Raw genomic sequence first — 23,780 nt, 5'->3', positions numbered from 1 at the left:
GCAAGGAAGTTTTTTAAACAAACAAACCCCTCCAGAAAATAAGATTCAAGTGCAATAGTTTAATGATAAATGCTTGTTTCTTAAAGTATTTCAGTGGCATAAATGCAAGAATATTTAAAAATAGAACTGTAGAACTGCAGGTAATCCTGTTGAGAGAAAACTATCTTGTCATATGGAGAATAATATATCACGGAATAAATGTAAATGTTCAAGTCAGTTGTCTGCAACAATTGCGCATAAAGAGATGATTGCTCATAAAATTCCTGAAATTGCCTGTACCCATTGGGAGTGGGGAATTGCACTATATTTTAATAATCTAGGAAACTCATCTCTTGTAGAGTGTCATATCCAGTCTCATTACTTGTCCTGCTGTAGCATGCAGAAGAGCCCTATGCTGCCAGGTGTTGACTGCTCCCAGTCTCCAGTGGGAGTTTAGGATACTTGGCCCCTTTCATGATCATGCCCATAATGATGGTTTTTGAAAGAGTTGGCAGCATGCTCTTTTGAAATTCTTATTCAAAAAGAGAAGTTTTTTGTGGTATTTTTCTTTAATAAATTGTGTAACAAAAACAATTATGGTGTTACTGTAAAATGCCTGAAAGAAGGAGTCATTTAAGTGGGGTATAAAATCCAAATTATACATATAGATTTTTAATGAATGAACAGTATAGATCTGTGGGGGCACAAATAAACCACCCCCTCCCGTCTCCAGTCCTCAACTCCACCTTGTCCAGCCATGCAGGAAGAAAGACCGGCAGTAATGGATGTGGTTTAATTAGGCCACAGTTTAGTCAAGTAAAGTATCTGGGAGTACCTGGCAATAAATTGTACAGTGCAGGTCATCATCCTTTCCTTAATCATTTCCACATAATCCCCAACCTGGTCTCAACCATTCTGCTGCTGAGACCCCAGTGCCCTTCCTCACATGAGGTGAAAGGGGGATATAAAACGAAGGCAAGTCAGCTCCGTGCTGTACTAGATGTAGGAGGCCCAACCTCCCATTATTCAGCTCCCTTCAGGGATGCTTTCCTTCAAATTCTTATCCAGACCATTTTCTCCACTAACGCTATCCCTTCCACACCAAGTACATCTGTAGCCTCCCCAGGTTAGAGGGCTTTTCTGGGACTTTTCTGCACGGGCCTTAGAATCCATAAAGCTATAAATACTACTCCTGGGGGAATTCTGTGCCAAAAATTTCTAAATTCTGCATATTTTAGTTGTCAAAATAATCCAATATAATCACACCAGTTTCAATTGTTTTGGTAATTCATTTAAACTACAGAACAGAAAAAAGTCACAATAACTATTCAGGTTTCAGAGTAGCAGCCGTGTTAGTCTGTATCCGCAAAAAGAACAGGAGTACTTGTGGCACCTTAGAGACTAACAAATTTATTAGAGCATAAGCTTTCGTGGACTACAGCCCACTTCTTCGGATGCATATATCCGAAGAAGTGGGCTGTAGTCCACGAAAGCTTATGCTCTAATAAATTTGTTAGTCTCTAAGGTGCCACAAGTACTCCTGTTCTAATAACTATTCAGCATTTCCTAAACACATGAAAGTTAAGTTACAAACACTTAGTAACTAATACCCTTCACTCCACTTATAATTCTGGATTTTTATTTAAATTACATTACAGAACACCAAACAGCACAAAAAAAAAAGTAGAATGTCATTTTAAATTGATCAGACTTTCTCACATGAAAGCCATACAGTTTTGCAAATCATTGTCCTGTATTTCAGTGCAATCCAGTCTTTTCATTTCATTTAAATTATAGTACAGAAAACAAAGAACCTTCAACTTTTTCTCACTTTGTGATTTCCTTCTACTAGAAAGGATCAAATTGTACAGTGAAAAACTTCTCTGCATCTGCAGAATTAGAGACAGCATTTATGCAATTCAAGCTTGGCAATATTTGGAATTCTCTCAGTCATTGAAGCCAAATCACTTGGAGGTCTACAAAAATAGGTTGACTTTGAATAGCTTCAGGCATGTCTTTTCCATGGACAATTTTAGCTCCTGTTCAGGTACCTCAGAAAAAACAAGTATTACTTGAAAGTATTCACAGTGTTCTGGCAGGATATAAACACGATGAGAATTGAATAACCTACAAGCCTTCAGACAATTTAGACCTGGTTGTCCAAATGACAAATATTTGTCAAGCTTTTCAGATGCTTCATGGAATGCCTCTTTAAAGAGATCTAGACAGGCAAATCCTTTAACATGAGAACTTTTCTGCCTCCCTAAATTTCAAGAACTCTGAGGTGCTTTCTGAAGGGAGTTCTAGGTGTGAGGTGAAATATATCTGCAGTTCTTCCAGAAAGTCAAATGCTTTAACTGTGCAAGGCTTCCTGCTCTCAAATACCAGGTGTAAGCTGAGAATTTGTTCACATTTCTGTGCTAGAAAAGTGATCTGTACTTTCAATAATGCATAATTAGTTGGGTCATTCAGCATTTTCTGAATAGTTTGCACAGAAACTGGGGAGCTGCTGTTACCCTCTTCATTAAGAATTCTTTGTAGAACTGAAAGATCTTAGAGTGATACTGGACAGCATGGAATCAGCTGTTCCAGCATGTTATACCTGGACTAGGAGGCCTGGATACTTTGGCCTCTGGAGACTCCTCTTGTAGTTTCTGGTTCATGAAATGGAGGTACCTCACTTTCCGGCTACCAGAGAACATGATTTTGAAGCACCTCACAAATGTATCAACCAGCTGAAAAGACTTTCTAAATGATTCACCAATTAAATTAACAATATGTACCAAACAGGTTATATGCACAGAATTTGGAAACAGTGTAGAAAACACAGACTCAAATGCCTTTTTCATGTAACTAGCATTGTCCGTATCAATTACCACAACATTTTCATAATCAATCTAGTACTCATTTACTGCTTTGACTATAGCCTGTGAAACAGTTGAGAGATTAACAGTGTCTAAAAACACTGTATCAACCAAAAAAGAGTTAACCATGCCCATTGCAATCAGGTTGAAATGGTGCAAACAGTACATTCAGAACTGATCTTGCCTCATCATCACAACATTATCAAAGAGAACAGCAATTTTCTTCTCTTTAAGCTTCAGTTTTAAATTTTCCTTTCCTTTGAGGTACACTTCAGATAAGTACATCTCGGTCAGTTGTGGCCTACCAAGAATTGCACCACCATTCTGGACCCTGATGTCAAGAAATTCCCTAACAAGTGGGTGGTCAGTCTTTGACGAGGGGATGTTGGCACCTGCTAATGTCTTCACCCTGTACAAATCTGAAAGTAGAAGATGTTAGATATGTCTTGAGTGAGCACAAATATTTACCATCAATGAAACATCTCTAATCTTAGATTAATACATTTATTCATATGTTTCTTTCTGAATTTCTAGATTTTAATTTAGATTTATAGTATAGTAAATGATCACACAGTCCTCACTTACAAAAAAGCGGTTTAAAAACAGAGCTATCTATTCAAGATCTCAGAGCAAGTGAAGAAACCCCATGGCTATGACTGTTGTATGCTACTTACCTTGTTTTTCTGTATTATAACATTTTCTTATATTTCCACTCACCTCCATACATTCTTTCTTTGCCGGTGTTTTGTTTTTCAGTGTACTTGTAATGGTCTTTTAACGTTTATTTCTGCCTTCCTCTTGAGCTGCATCTTCCTTCAGTTTGTGGTGGGGGTTTTTTTATGCAAAACTATCCACAATTACAGACCATCGTTCATGATTGAGAACAACATTGCACAATGTGCAAAATAATTGTCCCCATCCGCATGCAGTTTTGTAGGGAATTCGTGAGCACTAGAAGCTGGAGTAGCTGTTTTTGATGCATGTTGTGAAGGCCATTCATGTTGTGAAAAAGAACGAATATCCCTTTGCCCTTTGGTACCTTCATCTGGACCTGGCTGGATACTTTGGGAAATGCTTGGTTCTGATTGTCCTGACATTTTATTGACTGCTTGGTAAATGTTTTATTTGCCCTCAGTCTTTTTTTTTCTTTTTCTTTTTTTTTAAGTGGGTAAGTAAAATAAATCCTTAGCTGTGATCTAACCCCATTGTGCCATTTCGGCACAGGAAAAAAAGTGAGAAAGTGCATAGGTCTTCCTAGCTGAGGATTCCCTTACTGTCATTTATAATAAGACTCCTTTACATCACTCTAGCAATGTAGGGGCCTTACAACTTTCACAGGTTTTATGCTCCTGGGGGAATTGACTGAGAATGGGAACAGTTAACTAACAATAGCAACATTAACAGTCAGGCTGCTTCATTTCTGCCTCAGTTAATGAGCTCAATTAACCGTCAACAGCAACTTTAACAATGTTATTAACTACACAGTCAGCTGCTACATTTGTACCTCAGAGAATGAATCAATTAACTCAGGCAGGGCTGCTACATTTGTGCCTCAAGCTGCCTCATGCATAATAAAAAGCCCTACCCTTCCACGCCAGTGAGCTGCAGTAGCAAGGTAGAGGGACACGCATACACCTAGCCCCACCCCCCGACAGTGACCCCACAGGCATACACTCCCAGCTCCCCTCTCCCATCTCTGAGGCTGCTCCAGGCACGCTGGAACAGACGCGCTGCCTGGGCTGCCGGGGAAGAGGCGCATGTCCCCAGGCAGATTTTTTTTTTTTTCATTTTTCTGGGGGAGCGGGCACAGAAAAATGCAGGCCATATGAATTCTGTGCCCCTAGAGGGGTGCAGAATCCCCCCAGGAGTAAAATTCTGTCCCCAACAAACACACACACACACACACTCTTCTGGTCAGCTTGAAGGGCAGAGCTCTCCCCCGACCTGGGTCCAGCTGCTTCCAGCTCTTCTTTTCTTACCTGATCTGTCCATGTAAGCTTTCCCTCTCCCCGTCTACTACCCAGGATAGGGAGTAGGACCCCCTAAAGGATGCAAGAACCCCCTTTCCTCCAGCAAGCCAGACAAGGACTTACCACACGAATACTGTGGGGAGCACATTATCCCATCCCTAATCACCAACTCCCATTAAAAACACTTATACAATCAGAGGAAGAATCCTCAACCCAGATGAGTTTCTTCCTGCTTTTCCATTTTGGGCTGTACCTGGCCCCTCCACTCCTCATTCAGGCCCTGATCCAGCAAAGCATGTAAGCATATGCTAAATCAGTTGGTGCCTTGTCCCAATTACTATTGCTTTTGAAATGAACAGATCCATTACAGATGGAAGTAAGTACAGTTGTCAAGCTGTATCCTAGCGTTCCAAGCCAGGTGTGGGGAGAACTGCAAGGGGGACAGCATTGTCTGTCTCTAGAGAAACAGAGCTGGACCTGGGGGTCAGAGGGTAAAGTGTGATAAGCATGCTTTAGACTGAGCTTAGCAGTGCTTAATTTGTGCAGGAGCTTGCCAGGACTGAGCCTCGGCATCTCTATGCTTGGCAGTTCATAGCCCTGGCACCTCTGAGCTTGTTGCATCAGTTATGAATGTAAAACAAATTGCTTGAGCTCCAGCAACTCTTTCATTACACATTAAGCACTGGAGCTTAGTTATGACAGATGGAAATATACAAACTAAGTGGGAGTAGGGGATGCAACTCAGCAAATCAACACTGAAGACAGTTGTGCAGGCAAAGTGCAAAGGTGGAGGAACTTGGCAGATATGACTGAAGAAGTGACTGGGAGCAGTAAGCTTTGGAAGGCACTAGGAGCCTGTGGCTTCAACCATTCCCTCTTCTGTACTTTTTTTTCTTTCTTAGGGCTGGTCTTCACTATGGGGAGATCGATGCAGCAGGGATCGATTTAGTGGGTCTAGTGAAGACCCGCTAAATTGACGGCAGAATGTTCTCCGGATGATCCCAGTTCTCCTTCTCTCCAAGAAGAGTAAGGGAAATAGACGGGAGAGCATCTTCCATTGATGCAGCACAGTGAAGACACCAGGGTAAGATGACCTAAGCTCCGTTGACTCCAGCCGCATTATTCACATAGGTGGAGTAGCGTAACTTGGGTTCACTTATCCCAGTAGTGATGACAAACCCTTAGTGTTACATTTTTGAAATCTAGTGTACAGACAAAATGTGACTGTTGGCTAAATCGTTCAGTAGCACTTCTATGATGTTGGTTTCTTAGAGATACCGATTTAAAAAAAATGTCCATAACTTGTTCCTGTTCAGACTCAGGTAGCTTTACTATCTAATTCATTTTCAGAATCTGTTCAATCAAATATGCTGTCTATCAAAGTGCCATTAGTGAGTAATCCAGACAAGTGATTCTCTGACATGAGTAAAGGAAAGGGGAAGGATGAATGAAGGTTTATTTCCCCCCCCCACCCCTTTCTGGATGGAAATAGTTTTGCTTCTTGTCTGTTGGTGGCCATAAGGACAATGACAGACTGACAGCCAAAAATACTATGCCTGTACACGTCAAGTCACAGCAACACATTTAAAATAACTAAGCTTTGAAATACCTTGTCATATGGGGCTTTTCATTCAAGGTGTGCTCCAACTGCAGGAGGTTTAAAAGTGCTGCAGCCCAGACATTATTTGGATGGAAATTAAATGTACAAACAGTATATTTAATTTTTCATTGGTTTAAATAAAATTGCCTTAAATGTGTCAGATACTTTTTTCCTTATGTAAGCTTTTTTGTCAAAACACGCTTTGCATTTAAAACTAGTTGATGTATTAAACAATGGAAATATTATCTGTAATTAGTAAACTGTACTAACAGCACAAAAATGTAAGTACATCAGAAACTGGAAGCCTGCCAAACAATCAGTGGGGCCACTGGATCAGAGGTTCCCAAAGTGGGCAATACCGCCCCCTGGGGGACGCTGGAATGATCCAGGGGGGCAGTAGTAGCCTTGGGTGCAATTGGGGGGCGTTGAATAAAAATAAGGGGGCGGTGGAAGCATAAAGAAAGAATATAAGAAAATTTTGAAAAAACGTTCGTACATGTTTCATCTATTGTGTAACATAGAGTTAAAGTTGTAGTGATTACTTTATTTTCCAAATAAATTCACAAATTATAAACGATCAGGTGTCAAGTCCGCCAACAACTCTTAACAAGCAAGTGTTGGCAGGCGAGCGTGTCGCGCATTGTCAGGAAGTCCAGCATGCATCGGCAGGAATATGTGCGTGTAATGACTTGTTTACAATACGATACTATAAATAGGCGACATGTATGAAATCTAATTTAGATTGTTTCTTAATTGTGTAAAAAGCAGTTAACAATAGTGCAATAAGTATTTAAAATTTTTTATTCATATTCAATACCTTCGATCTTTATGGATTACGGATCACATACAAAGCAAATTGTATTATTGTTGTTTCAATAAAACAGCAATTTACACGTGAGTATTTTTATACATTTTCTTACATATCTACCATACGTTTCTGTGTCTCTAGTGCTTACTAATAATAAAATCGTAGCAGGCTTGTGTCAGTACAGTACTATTTGAAGTGTACGGTCAATATATTTGTCATATTTTTTATTACAATATTAACGAAAACGGGAATGAAATCGTAAAAAAACTTAACTATTAACATTTATTTATATCTATCGAATCATCTGTGTTGGTAAATAAGGTGTGTGTTAATAAGGAACAATTATTTAAATAAGGGCAAACTAAATTAAAACTATTAACTGATTTTTAATTGCATATTGATTATTTTTAATTAATTATTTCTTGATAAATTTAGTTTGATATTTGACAATTTAATATCAAATACATATATCTAATGCTGAGCAAAGAACAAAACCCAGTTTATTAGTTTCATTAGTATTTTAGTTTGGTTGTCTTTTGCCATCTTATGCAAAAACCATTGTATACCTGATGTCGTGGGCGATATTCTAATAACACATCTTTCTTTACTATATTGTAGGACATAGGTAGAAATATAGATACATAAAAGAACACAAATTTGTCACTGCATCTTTCTGTTTGTTCGCTTAAAGAAGGTAGATTTCCAGGGGGGCGCTGAGTAATTTTTTTTCTGAAAAGGGGGGCGCTGAGTAATTTTTTTTCTGAAAAGGGGAGCGCTGAGTAATTTTTTTTTCTGAAAAGGGGGCGGTAGGCCAAATAAGTTTGGGAACCTCTGCACTGGATGATCAAGGTGCTCAAGGAGCACTCAAGGAAGACAAGATAGTTATGGAGAAGCAAAATGAGTTCTTTGCCTTGGTCTTCACTGCATAGTATGTGAGGGAGATTCCCACACCTGAGTCATTATTTTTAGATGATAAATGTGAGGAACTGTCCCAGATTCAGATGTCAATAGAGGAGGTTTTGGAACAAATTAATAAATACAAAGAAGTCACCAGGACCAGTTGGTATTCATATAAAAGTTGTGAAGGAACTCAAATATGAAATTGCAGAACGACTAACTATGGTATGTAACCTATTGTTTAAATCAACCTCTGTACCATGTGACTGGCAAATAGTTAATGTAATAACTTTTAAAAGGTTCCAGAGCTAATCATGGCAATTATAGGGTGGTAAGTCCAACTTCAGTACGAGCAAAGTGGTTGAAACTATAGTAAAGAACAGACTTATTGATGAACATGATACATTAGGGAAGAGTCAACATGGCGTTTATAAAGGGAAATCCCTCACTAAAGGCTCTTAAGAAAAGTTAGTAGTCATGGGATAAGAGGAAAGGTCCTCTCATGGATCAGTAATTGTTTAAAAGATAGGAAACAAAGCATAGGAATGAATGTTCAGTTTTCACAGTGGAGAGAGGTATATAGCAGGGTCCCCTAGTGATCTGTACTGGGACCAGTGCTGTTCCATATATTCATAAATGATCTGGGAAAATGGGTAAACAGAGAGGTGGCAAAATTTACAGACAAATACAAAATTATTCAAGATAGTTAAGTCCAAAGCTGACTACAAAGGGATCTCACTAAACTGGATGACTGGGCAACAAAATGGCAGATGAAATTCAGGGTTGATAAATGCAAAGTAATGCACGTTGTAAAACAGAATACCAAATATACATACAATATGTTGGGATCTAAATTGGTTGTTGCCACTCAAGAAAGAGATCTTGGAGTCATCATGGATAGTTATCTGAAAACATCTGCACAATGCTGAAAAGTCCCAGTCTTATTAATCTTTCCTCATATGGCAGCCATTCCATACCCATAGACTTAATCAAGTCATCCCTTATCCTTTTCTTTGTTAGATTCAAGGAGCTCAATCTGTTTAGTTTATCACTATATGGCAGGTTTTCTAATCCTTTAATCATTCTTGTGGCTCTTGTCTGAACCCTCAAATTTTTCAACATCCTTCTTGCTATAAATACTCTATGAAAAAAATAGTCTGATTCTTAACTACTGTAATATATGAATTATTATGATTAACTATGTGTTAACTTTTATTTAAAGTAGCATAGAAGAATTCTTAGTCAAGTCATCATGTATGTCTGTTAAACTCAAGATGGGCTGTCTAGATGATAATTATTAACAGGATCTCACGAAAACTTGAGCTTTCATTGCAATTTACATCAATTTAACTTGAAAACAAGAGTGAAGAGAGAGTTTTTGACTGGGTTAAAAATATCCTCTAGAAATAACATCTTAATAAATATGTATGATTTGAGCTTTAGATAAGGATTTTGAGTTAAAAAAACAAACAACCTCCACTATTATCATATGCTTGATTCAATGGGGGAGGGATAGCTCAGTGGTTTGAGCATTGGCCTGCTAAACCCAGGGTTGGGTTGTGAGTTCAATCCTTGAGGGGGCCACTTGGGGATCTGGGGCAAAATCAGTACTTGGTCCTGCTAGTGAAGGCAGGGGGCTGGACTCGATGACCTTTCAAGGTCCCTTCCAGTTCTAGGAGATGGGATATCTCCATTATATTATAAAATAAATATAATTTCATTAAAAAAGAAACAAATATAATTGATTTCAAATAAAAAAATCCAATATTTATTAAAAAAATCTATTTAATTTTGCTTGTTAGAGCCACAACTAATTCATAATTGGCTAGTTATGCTTGTGTTTTGTCTTCTCTGTGAGAGCATATGGACTATAACGGTACGTGGTGATTGTTCAAGTTTTTATTTTAAAATATTTGTAGAAAAAGTTGGTTAGCTGCTCTGCTTGATCATAGGGGGATAGGGATTTAGAATTTAAATCTTTTTTTCATCAGCATCATCCATGAAAATTTAAAAAAAAAAATTAAAATTTTTAAAATCCTGTTAAAAAACTCCTTGCCTCTTCCCAGTCTTCAGATGAGCAGACCATATCAGCCCTTCAAGGACAATAAGGACAACTATCATCAATATGGCATAGAGCAACCAACAATTCTTAAACCCCTGAACAACAATTACCTAAGTCAAATCCAACAGTAAATCTGTCATGGAAATCTGTCATATTCCTCCTAGCGGATAGTGCTATAATTTAATGAAGACTTCATGTGGGCATGTTGGAGAATAAAGACCTTTCAGAGGTTCATTCTTTTCAAATGAAAAAGAATGCTTAATTGAATGTTCACATAAAAGTCCAGGAAGATGTAAAATATTTCCTGACTTGGTGAACTGAAGTTAAAATAGGTTACTTTAGAGAGATACAACTAGAGGCAGCTAATGCAACTGTCCTAAAATCCAGCGCCTGCCTCAGATGGTGGGTTGCCTACTCTGGAGATGCTTCAGTCCAACAAATCTGGTCAAACAATGATAGGAGAAGTCACATCAGCTTCATGGAGCTGAGGGATGCAAGACCGACTCTAATAAAATTACTGTTTTTCAGGTTTTTCTCTAAAGTAACCAGTCTGGTATTTGAACTGACAAGGATAAAACAGCATCCAGAGATCATAAGTCTTTTTCATTGGATGGAAGCCCATCCCTCAGAGCATAAAGCCAGTCTCAAATACCAAAGTGAACTCCCCAAACAAAAGCTGCTGACAGCCAGGGGAATGGTCCCTGAACCAGAAAGAAGATGTGGGGAGAGATAGATCAATTCACTTCAGCCGAAAACTTTCTAATATCAGTGTTCTTCTCCAGGCCACTCAACAGAAAGTCAGCCAGACTGGTGTCCTGATGCACCATAATTGATGTACACATATCCCCAGTATCTCTGGTAGCGAGGATAATACAGAAGATGAAGAGGAAAAGAGCTACGGTCATACTCATTGACCCACACTGGCCAAAGAGACCCTGACTTAAAGAGCGAATACAGATGTCAGTGTGCTTTCCAATCAATCTCCTGATGAGATCAGATTTCCTGTGTCAGAGACCATTGTGTCAGGCACCTCAATCACTGAATTTATCCTGGCTGATAAAAGGGAAGCTATGAAAAATAAGACAATAAGGCAAAGTAATATAGGACTGATTCACATTGAAAAAGCTTTTACAAATCATTGGAAGAAATTCTGGCACTGGTCTTGCACAGGACATGAGCCCTAAAAATCAATGAACTTCAGATGTACTCAGCTTGTTACAAGACAGTCTCTCAGATAAACAAAGACAGTCTTCCTTGCACATCATCGAAGACTTGTAGGAGGAAGATGCTAAATCCAGCATTGCTGGTACCTCAGAGTTGAAGTTGCATCCCCCCTACAAAGGAAGGATGTGGTAGTTTAATAGACGGGAGAGGTCATGATGTGCAAGTTCTGGGGCTTTTTTTCTTTGCCCGGCTCCCTGGGGCTCATCTCATACATGGCAGCAAAGACCTCTTAGATTTCCTGCCATTGGCTACTCACAGCAAGTCTGCCAGAAGTAGCAGAAGGAAGTTAATGCTGATTCCTATGCATATTTCCATTCAGACAGTTCTTTTGTCCCCAGAGCAATATGCCCTTGAGACTATTGGTTCCTTCCCAGCCCTATACCACCTCTTCTTCTTTCCAGGACTCAAGGGGAAGGGATGTGGTAGCTTAAGGGCTGTGTGAGTACTCTCAAGGAAAAGCAGGGGGGTATCTTTCAAGCACTGTTTTTCCTTCCTGAACTCTCCACTTTTCCCCCTTTTGCTCCTCTGTACTAGTGGAGAATTGGTCCCCGATAACTTTCAGCAGTTCAATTCTTTTACAATAAGCTGTTTGTATTTGTTTTCTTTCTAGCTAAGAGCGCTCTATTTTATTTTGATACTTTGTCACAATTTTATTTTGTGTTTTATTTTTTAATTTTATTACTGACCAGTGGAGATGCAGTAAAACTTAGCAGCAGCATTTCCTGTTAGCAAAAGAATCACACCCTCTACCACTCCCGGTCTGTGGGCTTCTGCAGAAAGAGTTTGCAGTATCAATGGGTGAAACTCTGACGTTGTTGAAATCAATGGTAAAACTGCCATTGATTTCAATGCCACCCACTAAGTCAATACTTCTCAAACTTATTTGATCAGCCCCCCCTCCTTTGTTTCTATAGTTGTTTATGTCCCCGCCGCCCACAATTACATATACCGCCACCCAGCTTTGACTGCAGAATGGAGAGCAGCAATGCTGGCTGGGCATCCAGCTCTGAAGGGTGGCAATGTGATTTGTCAATATCACATTTCACAGCAGACTTAGAAGTAAAGGGGCAGCAGCGCAGAAGTAAGGGTGGTAATGTGAAAAAGTGATACTCGTCAATATCACTTTTCACAGCAGATTTAGTGCCCCATTGCCACCCTTACTTCTGTGCTGCTGCTGCCACCCTGGGGCTGACAGCTGGAGCCCTGCCACCTCTAGGTGAGGAACTGGCGTGGGAGGGAGAAGGAGAGCCTGAGCATAGAGATAGAAGGAAGGGGGAAAGGAGAGCACAAACCTGGGCTGCCTCCTGGTGAGGGATGGGGGTAAGAGACTGAACTCCGGCAGTGTGACTCTAGCTGTCCCTTTTATCCCCGCCTCCTGCACATGCATGGCCCTTCTACATGAACCCCAACTATCGGGGGCTGACAGCCAGAGCTCTTCAAAAAACAAACAAACCATAAAACAGACAGCTCGTGCCTCCCTTGACACATTCCCATGCCTCTTTTGCCCCATAATTTGAGAACTGACGCATTAGGTCTTGCTAATTTGTTATAAATTTAACTGAAATAATCTCTTAAACTGGAAAAGGAAGGAGAGTATTTTATTTAATAAAATTGGTCGTGAATGTTTCAAAGCCTACTTTAATGAGAAGAAAAACAGTATTTCTTTGGCATGACTTTTTTTCTTTTCTGCCTCTACTCTCAATTTTGCAGGAAAGGAGTACAAAGGTTATTTTTTTATAACATGGTGTAATCCTCTGAAAATAGCAAAATGATTCTGATGTAGTGTTATCTAATTCTCTCCAATCACATTTTTGAACATGTGTCAGTAGCAGGGCCGGCTCCAGGCACCAGCCTGGCAAGCAGGTGCTTGGGGCGGCCGCTCCGGAGAGGGGCGGCACGTCCAGGCATTCGGCGGCAATTTGGCGGCAATTTGGCAGGCAGTCCCTCACTCCCGCTGGGAGCAAAGGACCTGCCGCCGCAGATCGCTATTGCGGCTTTTTTTTTTTTTTTTTTGGCTGCTTGGGGCGGCCAAAACCCTGGAACCGGCCCTGGTCAGTAGCTACTTTCAGATGCATTTAAGTCATTAATGCAGTATCCATTAGCTTATTTTAAGAGGCTCAAGATTTTTCCTCATTATCCTCAATGTTTTGAGGACTTTTAAACTAAATGTTGAGATTATAGTGCATGATTATTTTTTGGTTATCTTGTCTCAGTATTCTTATTCTGATGTATGTATTCTCTTAAAATATTTTTTTTTAAATGAATCCCTTACAAAAAAGTAATGCAGGACAGTCTCTTATTGCTTCATTGCCAAGTGCAATTCAAAATAAAATTATCTAGACAACTAATTTCATATTTTAACAGAAAATTTCCAGTGAAGTTTTGGCATGAGGGGAAAAATTACTTACAAACTTTTTAGCATTTCAACTCTTTAACATCTTTGTAGACCAAACTTAAAGACCCTGTTCATAAATTTCTTGTATTTTAATAAGGTCAAAATTGACGCAAGTTCTATGCATAGCAGATAGCTTTGAAGTTCCAGTCCTTGGAATACATTACAAGGATAATATTTCAAAAGGATGCGCTGTTCTTAAATCCTTTCTCCAATGTAGTAAACACTAACATCTTTCAACATCAGGCAGGCATATCTTGTCCCTTTTCTGCTTGTTTTGAATATGTACATGCGTTATAGCCAATGTGAGCAAAATCCAAGTCATTGTTTTTGTTAGAATATGGCAAGGACTTTTTAATGTTCTCTCAGGGTACTATTGTTAATAAAAATAACACAGCATGTTAAACAAGCTTCTGATTGGGTTATAAGTCACTGGTACTGATCTTGTATGTGATTCAGTTTTTTTTTTTTTAATTTTGGGTATTGTTCTTCCCCCCCTCAACTGAGTACAGTGCAACTCTGACTTTCTGAACTCTGGTTAATTGAAATTCCCAGTTTGCAAAAGGTTAGAAATGTTCTGCAGGGGTCACGTTGACTGACACTCTGCCTACATCTTTGATGCTCCTCTACATCTCAATTGGGGATTTGCTAGGGAGTTTCAGTCCTGCAGAGCTCCATAGGGGCTTAACTTCAGTCTTGCAGAGATTAGGAGATCTAGAATGCTCTAGATCCCTCATAGCTATGATTACATGACTCCTAGATTTTTACAGAGGTTCCAGAAGTCTCTAAGATTGGGATTCTGTGGTATTAATGTGTACAAATCACTTAGTGCCACTGAATCCTCTGAAGTATGCAAGAATACTCTACAATGCACTCTGTTACTTAAGTACTGTATTATATTGTCAATTTATCCAGCTCATATGCAGTCTCCCGCATGGAGAGCAGATCAGTTGTGACTTCTCAGTGGAATTTCCTAAATAATTGCCACAATGCTGACAGTGGAATTAGAGAATTGTGAAGTATTTTGCTGCATTATCAATAAACTTGATCACCTCCGGCAGCATTTGGACACTGGCTTGCAATTTTTTGTATAGCTGATCCTTGTCCAAAACACAGCTCTTTTCTTTATGTAAGTTGTCTGCATGAGCAGTTGTCTGCACGAACTCTGTAGTTTGTCTAATGGCCACCTTCTCTGTTTTGCATGTGCATTTTGGCAGACTGAAACTCTGGTCTATAGATGTTCATGTATTACGTCACTGAGTCAATGTTAGCACTTATCTTGGCTGCTTTGAACAAGGTACATCTGACACAAGTTATAATATTGATTGATTGAGAGCAAGTCAGTGGCCGTAAATTCTTGTCAACATTGTATGGCACCTGGTTTATGCTTTGTTGCCAGTCCTTGTATCAATAGCTGTATCTCCTTGGAAGACATACTGATATTTTACTCGGATGGCTTTTAAGCTACCATTACGGTAAATGAGGTTATCATTAAGAAAATAAGATTTACAAATTTTATATTAAAATAGGGATAGGCCTTTTGTTCACTGATGGGCTTGATACTGGTGTAACCTATACGAATTTATGTAAATGAACAATTTAAATCAGTAATATTTTGTTTTGGATATTTAGGATACTTTTAGTAAACACAACTTAGCAGTGTTAATTATGTGTATACTCCCCAAAACAGGCAATTTTGAATATTTTTCCCTTTTACTTGCACATATTTTAATAAGTTCTTTGGGGTATGGGATTTTTTATAATAATAAATTAAAGGAGATATCCAATCTCCTAGAACTGGAAGGGACCTTGAAATGTCATCGAGTCCAGCCCCCTGCCTTCACTAGCAGGACCAAGTACTGATTTTGTCCCAGAACCCTAAGTGGCCCCCTCAAGGATTGAACTCACAACCCTGGGTTTAGCAGGCCAATGCTCAAACCACTGAGCTATCCCTTTTTATTAATTTTACTTTTTAAACTAGCTGCTAGCTTCTCAAATTTGACCTTGAAGTTATTTTAAACAAATCGGATGATTCTAACTAGAAGTTAAAAATTTAATACAAGTTATCCACTTATATCAAAAGTTACAGATTTTTGGTTTAGAAACTGACAAGATCATATCAGAAGATTATACTTAGTGATATTTCAAAAAGATGTCTGAAAAACTTACCCTATTAATTGCTTCTTTTATCAGGTATTGCAAGAAATGCATTGTTACTGCTATAGTCAATGCAGACTCTAAGGGCCAAATTCATCCATGTCGGATATCCACTGAAGTCATTAGAATTCCACTGGGGATGATTTTGGCCCTATGTGAACAGGGATGTTTATACTTGAGTCAAAAGAAAGCAAGTTCAGGATAATTTGTTTGATTTATAAAGTTTTAATAATTTTAAAGTAATTTTTAAAACTATACAGATTAGGTACGTGAGCTTCTAAAAACTATACAAATTAGCAGTGGAGATTTTCATATGACTGTATCTGACTTTGTGGTCCTGCAGTTACACAACCCACATGTGTTTTAGATGCATTAAACAAAACCCTATAATCATTGATAGGGTTAGTACCACAGTGTTAGGCAGTACACATTCTTCCTCCTCTCCCAAACATCTACTTAAATGTGCATTTGTGCTCGTGCTGGTATCGTAGTGCTGTTAGCAATGCTGGAGAGACAGTCTTACCAGATACTGCTGTTCTACCAAGGAATAGGGTAGTGGTATGTCAGAGGAAGTGGGATTAATCCCACTTTGGGTCTAACTTCTTTTTTTAAAGTTGTTAATTAGATGTTGAATCTCTTAATTTTTGTGCTCCCCCACACTTCCTTCTAGAATTGTTCTCAGAGTAGCCAACCTCAGGAATTTTTAGTTAAAATTTAAAAACCAAAAAAACCCCAAAACAAAACATGCCACAAGTGTGGATCTAACTCACTACCTCTTTATCTGACATGATGCCCTAATGCAACAGTGATATTTAGTAAACTGACTCTCTAGGGGCAACAATAACATTATCATACTACTGCTAGCAATATTGTCAGGGCAGGTATGGGAAGGAGAAGAGAGGAAAAGATTTTAGCTGCTCAAGCTGCAGTTGCAAGTGATGAATCTGAGAATGCGCTGTTACCATAGATTCCTAGGTTCTAAGGCAGAAGGGACCATTGTGTTCATCTAGTCTGATCTCCTGTCTAACACAGGCCAACACTTCTGTCTAACACTGTCTAACACTGCGCCAAAATAATTCCTGTTTGAACTAGAGCACATTTTTTAGAAAAACACCATAATGCAAACTGTCAGCAATTTGTCATAAGAGCCTTTCCATTAACATTTTCTCTATTATGACTTTCTAGGACTAGAAATTTAGATAAGGCCTGAATCTCTCAAAAATGCAGGCGCCTAAACCAGCTTGAAAGAGTCAGGAGGTGGACACCCAAATCTGGGGTCTTTTTCAGGACAGAGAATTTAGAAAGGCAGATCTATTCTGTTGTGCCATACTTTACCACAGAAAGTAGGTTCTTCACAAAGAATCTGAAGCAAAGGACATCTTTTCTCTTTGCTGTAAATTCCCCAGTGTTGGAGTCTTAAAATACCAGACTCCTGAACTGTCCTATATTAGCCTCCTTTTCTTGATACTGAGCTATACAATACTGTTGTGCTATTCAGATGAAAGCTAAAGTCCCTTCCCATCCCTCTGTCTCAAGATGTAGACTGTTGGTACCTAGGGATTTAGTGTCTCCTTTCCACCTTTCCCTCCCCCAATGCAGCTTTGAGGGGCAAACTGCAGAGAGGGGCCAGCCAGAGACACCAGCTGGCAGAAATAGAAGCAGCCAAAGTGGACCACTGTACTGGGAAGAAGGGAGGTAAAATGGGCCAGCCAGGACCACCCCACCAGCCGACATCTCAATGTTTAGCTTCTATTTATAAGGCAACGTATTAGAGCAACTGGGCAGAAATGAGTATCAACCAGATTTGGCCAACATTCTTGACATAGGTGATTATTTTGGTGGGGGAATTTTCTATTTTATGGCTAGACTCAAAATTCATCCATCAGTCAAAGCCTTTAACCAATCTGTAATAATTCTTCCATCAATCTGTTCTCTGGAGAAATCACTCCCGCTTTAAATTTGAAATGGCTGAATCAAGCTGTCTAACAAACTGCTGCAAAATTGAGAACAGTTGCTCAGTCATAGCCTTCATCAGGTGATGTTTTTTAGCCTCCATCACCGCCTTCAGAGTCTGATTGCAGAATGCCAACCAAAGTACCATAGATCGCTCCCCTGACAGTCTTTCCAGGAAGTCGTTGTCGCAGTAACAGCAATTTTACCTCCATTGTTCTAGTGAAAATTCCTTTTCCTTATGGCAATCATTTCTTCTCCGAGGGGGAAGGTAACAGACCTATGTTGCCAATCACCTTGTCTGTCTTGTTCTAAAGACAGGGAGGATCCTGGGACAGTACTTTCAGACTTAGCTCAATTGGTATATTCATTTCATGTGAATTAGGAAATGTCTCGAGTGGATTTGTTGCCCAAAACCTTCTTCAGATGAATGTGTCTTTGGCATTAGCTTGACATCTGGAGCATATTTCAATTCTGTTTCTCTATAGCTCAAGTTCTTAATCTTTCACGTAACCTTGTTTTTGTTTTAAGGAAAGAGGTCTTTGGCTCTATATGTCAAGGGAAGAATTGAAAAGGTTCATTTCATGAGGCCCTGATTCTGTCCATTGAAGTCAGCTATGCAGTCTCAGGCACTCTGTCTGGTCTCCCCTCCCGCTTGGAGGCCCTGATTGAGGAAAGCACGTAAGTGTGTGCTTAAGTCCCATTGACCTTGATAGAACTTACATATGTGCTCGCATGCTGTGCTGATTAGTTTTCTTGAATCTGGTATACCAGTGAGCTCTCAGCTTCTTGGGCAAAAAGAGATGCCCCCTTCCTGGAAAAATGCATGGTAGCTATTTGAAGTTTTTACCTTTTCCAAACATTTCCTCTGAGGCTGCTTTTGAACATCAAGACCTTTTATGCTAACACAGTGTGGTTCTCAATGGGTAATCTGCTAGTATTATAGTGTTCTCCAGAGTGTAAAACTCCAGAGACAGGCCTCTTATGCAGGGCCAGCTCTACCATTTTTGTTGCCCCAAGCAAAAAAAAAAAAAAGCCGCGCAGACTGTGCCGCCCCAAGAATGGATGGAATGCCACCCCTTAGCATATGCCACCCCAGGCACGTGCTTCCTTCGCTGGTGCCGGAGCCAACCCTGCTCTTATGAAATGGAGATGATAAAGCCCCTAAAGGAGCACTGATTGAAGTGGGCAGATTTAATGAAATGCATTTCTGTATCTTCTTTTGACTGAAACTGATGCTTAATCCATAAGTGTAACTTAAGTACTGAGATGCTTAAGAGCCTAAATCCTATTCCATAATGGACTAAGTGCTAGATCTACATAGGGATTTAGGTGCCTACCTGCCCCTTAGTTGCCTAAGTCCAAAATTTAGATCCTCAAAAATTTCTGCTGGTGGGCATGTGCACAGGCGCCTAAATCCTGACAGCTGGGGCCTAATCCCTGGCAGGATACACTAATTAGGATGAGCTATGTCACTGACCATAGAGCATGCCTGCTAGACTGGTCCCCACACTGAAGGAGAGGTGCCTCATGCCTTGATACTCCATAGCCACCCAACCAACATGTGGGAGGCCCAGATTCAAATCCCTCTCTGCGTGATGTTAGGGTGACCAGATGTCACGATTTTATAGGGACAGTCCCGATTTTTGGGTCTTTTTCTTATATAGGCTCCTACTACCCCCCACCCCATCCTGATTTTTCACACTTGCTGTCTGGTCACCCTATGTGATGTGGAGGACCTTAATCCAGGTCTCCCACCTCCCGGGTGAGTGCCCTAACCACTGGACTATAGGATATTCTGGGGTGGAACACACAGTGTCTCTTGTTGAAATTGTTCCACTTTGTATAAATAATGAAATAATCATTGAGCCAGAGAGTGAGTGAGAATGGCTCTGTCTCTGTAGCCCAGTGGATAGGGCATCTGCCTGAGATCTCAGAGAGTCCAGGTCCAGTCCCCATCATCCAATGAACACTTCATATAAAATTCTGTAATAGTCTCGTCTGTTGAAGCTGTTCTAACACACACACACACACACACACACACCCTATAGTCCAGTACATAAGGCATTCACCAGGGAGTTAAAGACCTGTGTTCAAGTCCCTTTTCCATGTAAGGCAGAATGGAGATTTAAACCTGGATCTTCCACATCCTGGGAAAGTACTCTAAATACTGGCCTGTTTGTGAGAAAGTGCTGACCTGGTTTAGGCACATAACTCCAGGTGAAGGCTCACAACTGTGAATTCCAATTGAAGATAGGGGCCTCCCTCTGGCCTGGACTTTGGCACCTAAATCCCTTTGAGGGGCAGGCCTGATGCTACATCCCTCTCCTTGGCATTTCCCATTGGCTAGCTTAGACAGCTCCTCACTCAGCAGGCTGGGTTTTGTGCTCGCATTCTTTGGTGCCAAACTCTCCCCATGCATTGTATAGGGATTGTGGTTCCTAACTCAGAGCTGTCGATTCCACTTGGCAGCAGGGCATCTAAACGTTAGGCATTGCAGTGCTGAGCCTAAGAGCCTACGTCACTTGAAAATGGAACTTGGGCTCCTAAGTCACATAGGTGCTTTTGGAATTTGTACCCACCCTGTATATTCATTTTGCTCAGACCAGCACTTGAAAAATTCCAAAGATAGGAAGCACTTTCCACTTGGAAAGTAGAGAAGTAATGTGATCCATGGCCTGTGGAGACCTTTCATCTCTCTTCCTCCTGTCACTATTTGCTTATTTTGTCTTTTTAAATTGTAAGCTCTGCAGGGAATGGGCAGGCTCTTTCTATGTATTTTTGCAGTATCTGATCTCAAGTTGGGGCCTCTAGCCTCTGCAGCAATACAAATACCAACAATAAATACAAAGATAATTAAAAGATTGTTAAGGGTCAAGCACTCAAAAGTTAGGAAATGCCAGATTTAAGGTTGCCTATGCAGAATGCTTTGGCCCCCTTGTGCATATGCATTATGATACACTCTTTTTCACATGATCACATACTATTTTTTTCCACAGGATGCTGCCTTGTTTGGTGCACAGACTGAACAGTGCTCACTAGTAGCTAGCTATTCACTAATCATTTTTATCATCATCATTTAACGTGTAGTCCCAGATATTATTTATTGCACTGTGACGGGTTGGATCACAGAAACCCCCTGGAAGCTGCCACCCGATGTGCCAAGACTACTTCTATCCCTGTTTTCCCTGCCAGCTCAGGACTCCAGCACTGTGTCTTGCTGAGCCAGACACTCCTGTCTGCTCCAACAAAGACCCAGGGTCTGAATTACTTGCTCCAAAGCTGCAGGTTTACCTGAAAACAGCTCACAGAAGTATGCTTGTCTTTAGCACTCAGATGCCCAACTCCCAATGGGGTCTAAACCCAAATAAATCTGTTTTACCCTGTATAAAGTTTATGCAGGGTAAACTCATCAATTGTTTGCCCTCTATAACACTGATAGAGAGATATGCACAGTTGTTTGCTCCCCCAGGTATTAATACATACGCTAAGTTAATTAATAAGGAAAAAGTGATTTTATTAAATACAGAAAGTAGGATTTAAGTGGTTCCAAGCAGTAACAGACAGAAGAAAGTAAATTATCAAGCAAAATAAAATAAAATGCACAATTCTATGTCTAATCAAACTAAATACAGATAATCTCACGCTTAGAGATGTTTCAGTACGTTTTTTCCTCAGACTGGACACCTTCCAGGCCTGGGCACAATTTTTTCCCCTGGTACAGCTCTTGTTCCAGCTTAGGTGGTAGCTAAGGGATTCTTCATGATGGCTCCTCTCTCTTGTTCCACCACTTTATATATCTTTTGCATAAGGGGAGAACCCTTTGTCCCTCTGGGTTTCCATCCCACCCCCCACTGGAAAAGCACCAGGTTAAAGATGGATTCCAGTTCAGGTGACATGAGCACATGTCACTGCAAGACTTCATTACCCACTTGCCAGCACACACATATACAGGAAGACTCACAGGTAAACAGCCATCTGCAGACAATGGGAGTCATCAAGATTCCAAACCACCATTAATGGCCCACACTTTGCATAATTACAATAGGCCCTCAGAGTTATATTTCATATTTCTAGTTTTAGATACAAGAGTGGTACATTTATACAAATAGGATGATCACACTCAGTAGATTATAAGCTTTGTAATGATACCTTACAAGAGATCTTTTGCATAAAGCATATCCCAGTTACATTATATTCACTTATCATATTTTTACAAAACCATATAGACTGCACAATGTCACATGCACACCATCCAAACCCAGCTCTAAATACAAAATTATTAATTTCCTACATGTCCCATCTCCATTCCCCACCATCTCCATGCCCCAGTTTTCCCACCCCACTCCAGGCCCAACTCTTCACCCCCTTGCATTCCAGCGAGGCTGCTCCTTTCTCTCCACATTGCCTGGGTATCAGCCTGGGAAGCATTGAGAGCACAGGAGAGAGATTCTCCCTGTTCTCAGTTCCTGTGCTAGGCACCCCAGCAGCCTTTGACTAGTGGGAACAACAATTGCATGATAAGTCCTGCTCAGTCCCTGCAACCCCAGGATGAAGCATGTTCAGTCGCTCTAAGGGGATAGCTCATGTGCAGGACATAGGGGGCTCAGTACAAATGGAATTTTCAGAGAATTACTGAGCATCTGTGAACTGCAATTTTCAGAGGCTTGCAGCTTGCAAAATTTGGGTGAAAGTTCACAAGGACAGTAAAAGACACACCCTTGATACCAGGAAAATCTGCTGCCAAATTTCAAGTCCCTGCTGCAGAGCACAGAGTTGCTAGAGCTTATCAAAGAAACAACTGTAAGAACTTCTTAACATGGCCAAAACACTGCATTTTCCCCAATCTCATTCTGAAAAATGGCTGATCCATGTTTGCTAAAATATGTATTTTTATGTAAAACAATATGAGCCTGAGGCAGACACCTAACATGGAAAATTTCAGCCCAGATAATTAATTGGACAAATTAATAAACAATTTTAAAACAGGAGCTTAGGATGGAAATTGTCAGGCAGTTTTAACTATAGCATTTACATGTGCTGCCCATAAGAAGAAAAATGGGCTTAGTCCTGCCCTGGCTGAAGTCACTGGGTGTTTTGCTACTGACTTGACCAGGAGCAGAAACAGGCCCAATATTTGATGTCTTATCACAGATTTTAATTTCTTAGCATTCACATTGCTGGGCTAGGGGGGAAAAATGAACTGTCTCCTTTTGGAAATATACCTATCTCATAGAGCTGGAAAGGACCCTGAAAGGTCATTGAGTCCAGTCCCCTGCCTTCACTAGCAGGACCAAGAACTGATTTTGCCCAGATCCCTAAGTGGCCCCCTCAAGGATTGAACTCACAACCCTGGGTTTAGCAGTCTAATGCTCAAACCACTGAGCTATCCCCCCCCATTTCCAAACCCCCTGAGCAGTAGAGGAGAACCTAGCACTAGAAATGGCTTATGTAAAATGTAATACATATGGTCAAGTAAATTGTATTGCTAGGCTCTCTGTATTTTGTTATTGTAAACCAAAAAAAGGAGATGAGAACTAGGGGAAAATACTCTGTATTCTGGCCATATATATATATATATGTTGCCAAAGCTGTTTGAACCCTTTGGTTTCAGCCATGTTGTTTATTCGTCTCATAATACGATTAGCAGTTATTGTGCTGGTCTGTTACATAGGGTTATCATACGTCCGGATTTTCCCGGACATGTCCGGCTTTTGGGGGCTCAAATCCCCGTCCGGGGGGAAATCCCCAAAAGCCGGGCATGTCTGGGAATATCGGGAGGTCAGCCGGGCCGGCGGGGAGCCGGGTCAGCCGGGCCCACGGAGACCCCGGCCGGCGGGGAGCCGGGTCAGCTGGGCCGGCGGGGAGCCGGGCCGG

At 40.5% G+C, this 23,780-nt stretch overlaps 1 protein-coding gene and 1 pseudogene across 1 annotated transcript in view; one reads left to right on the top strand and one right to left on the bottom strand.

Moving 5' to 3' along the window:
* Positions 1–23,780, top strand: part of HTR1F (5-hydroxytryptamine receptor 1F) — a 190,056-nt gene that overhangs the window by 81,924 nt on the left and 84,352 nt on the right. The window lies entirely within an intron of this gene.
* LOC117888617 lies at positions 2,024–3,940 on the bottom strand (annotated as a pseudogene).

This window comes from Trachemys scripta, chromosome 1 (genome assembly GCF_013100865.1).
Source record: "Trachemys scripta elegans isolate TJP31775 chromosome 1, CAS_Tse_1.0, whole genome shotgun sequence".
NCBI lineage: Eukaryota > Metazoa > Chordata > Testudines > Emydidae > Trachemys > Trachemys scripta.
This window is presented reverse-complemented; position numbering and strand designations above follow the sequence as displayed.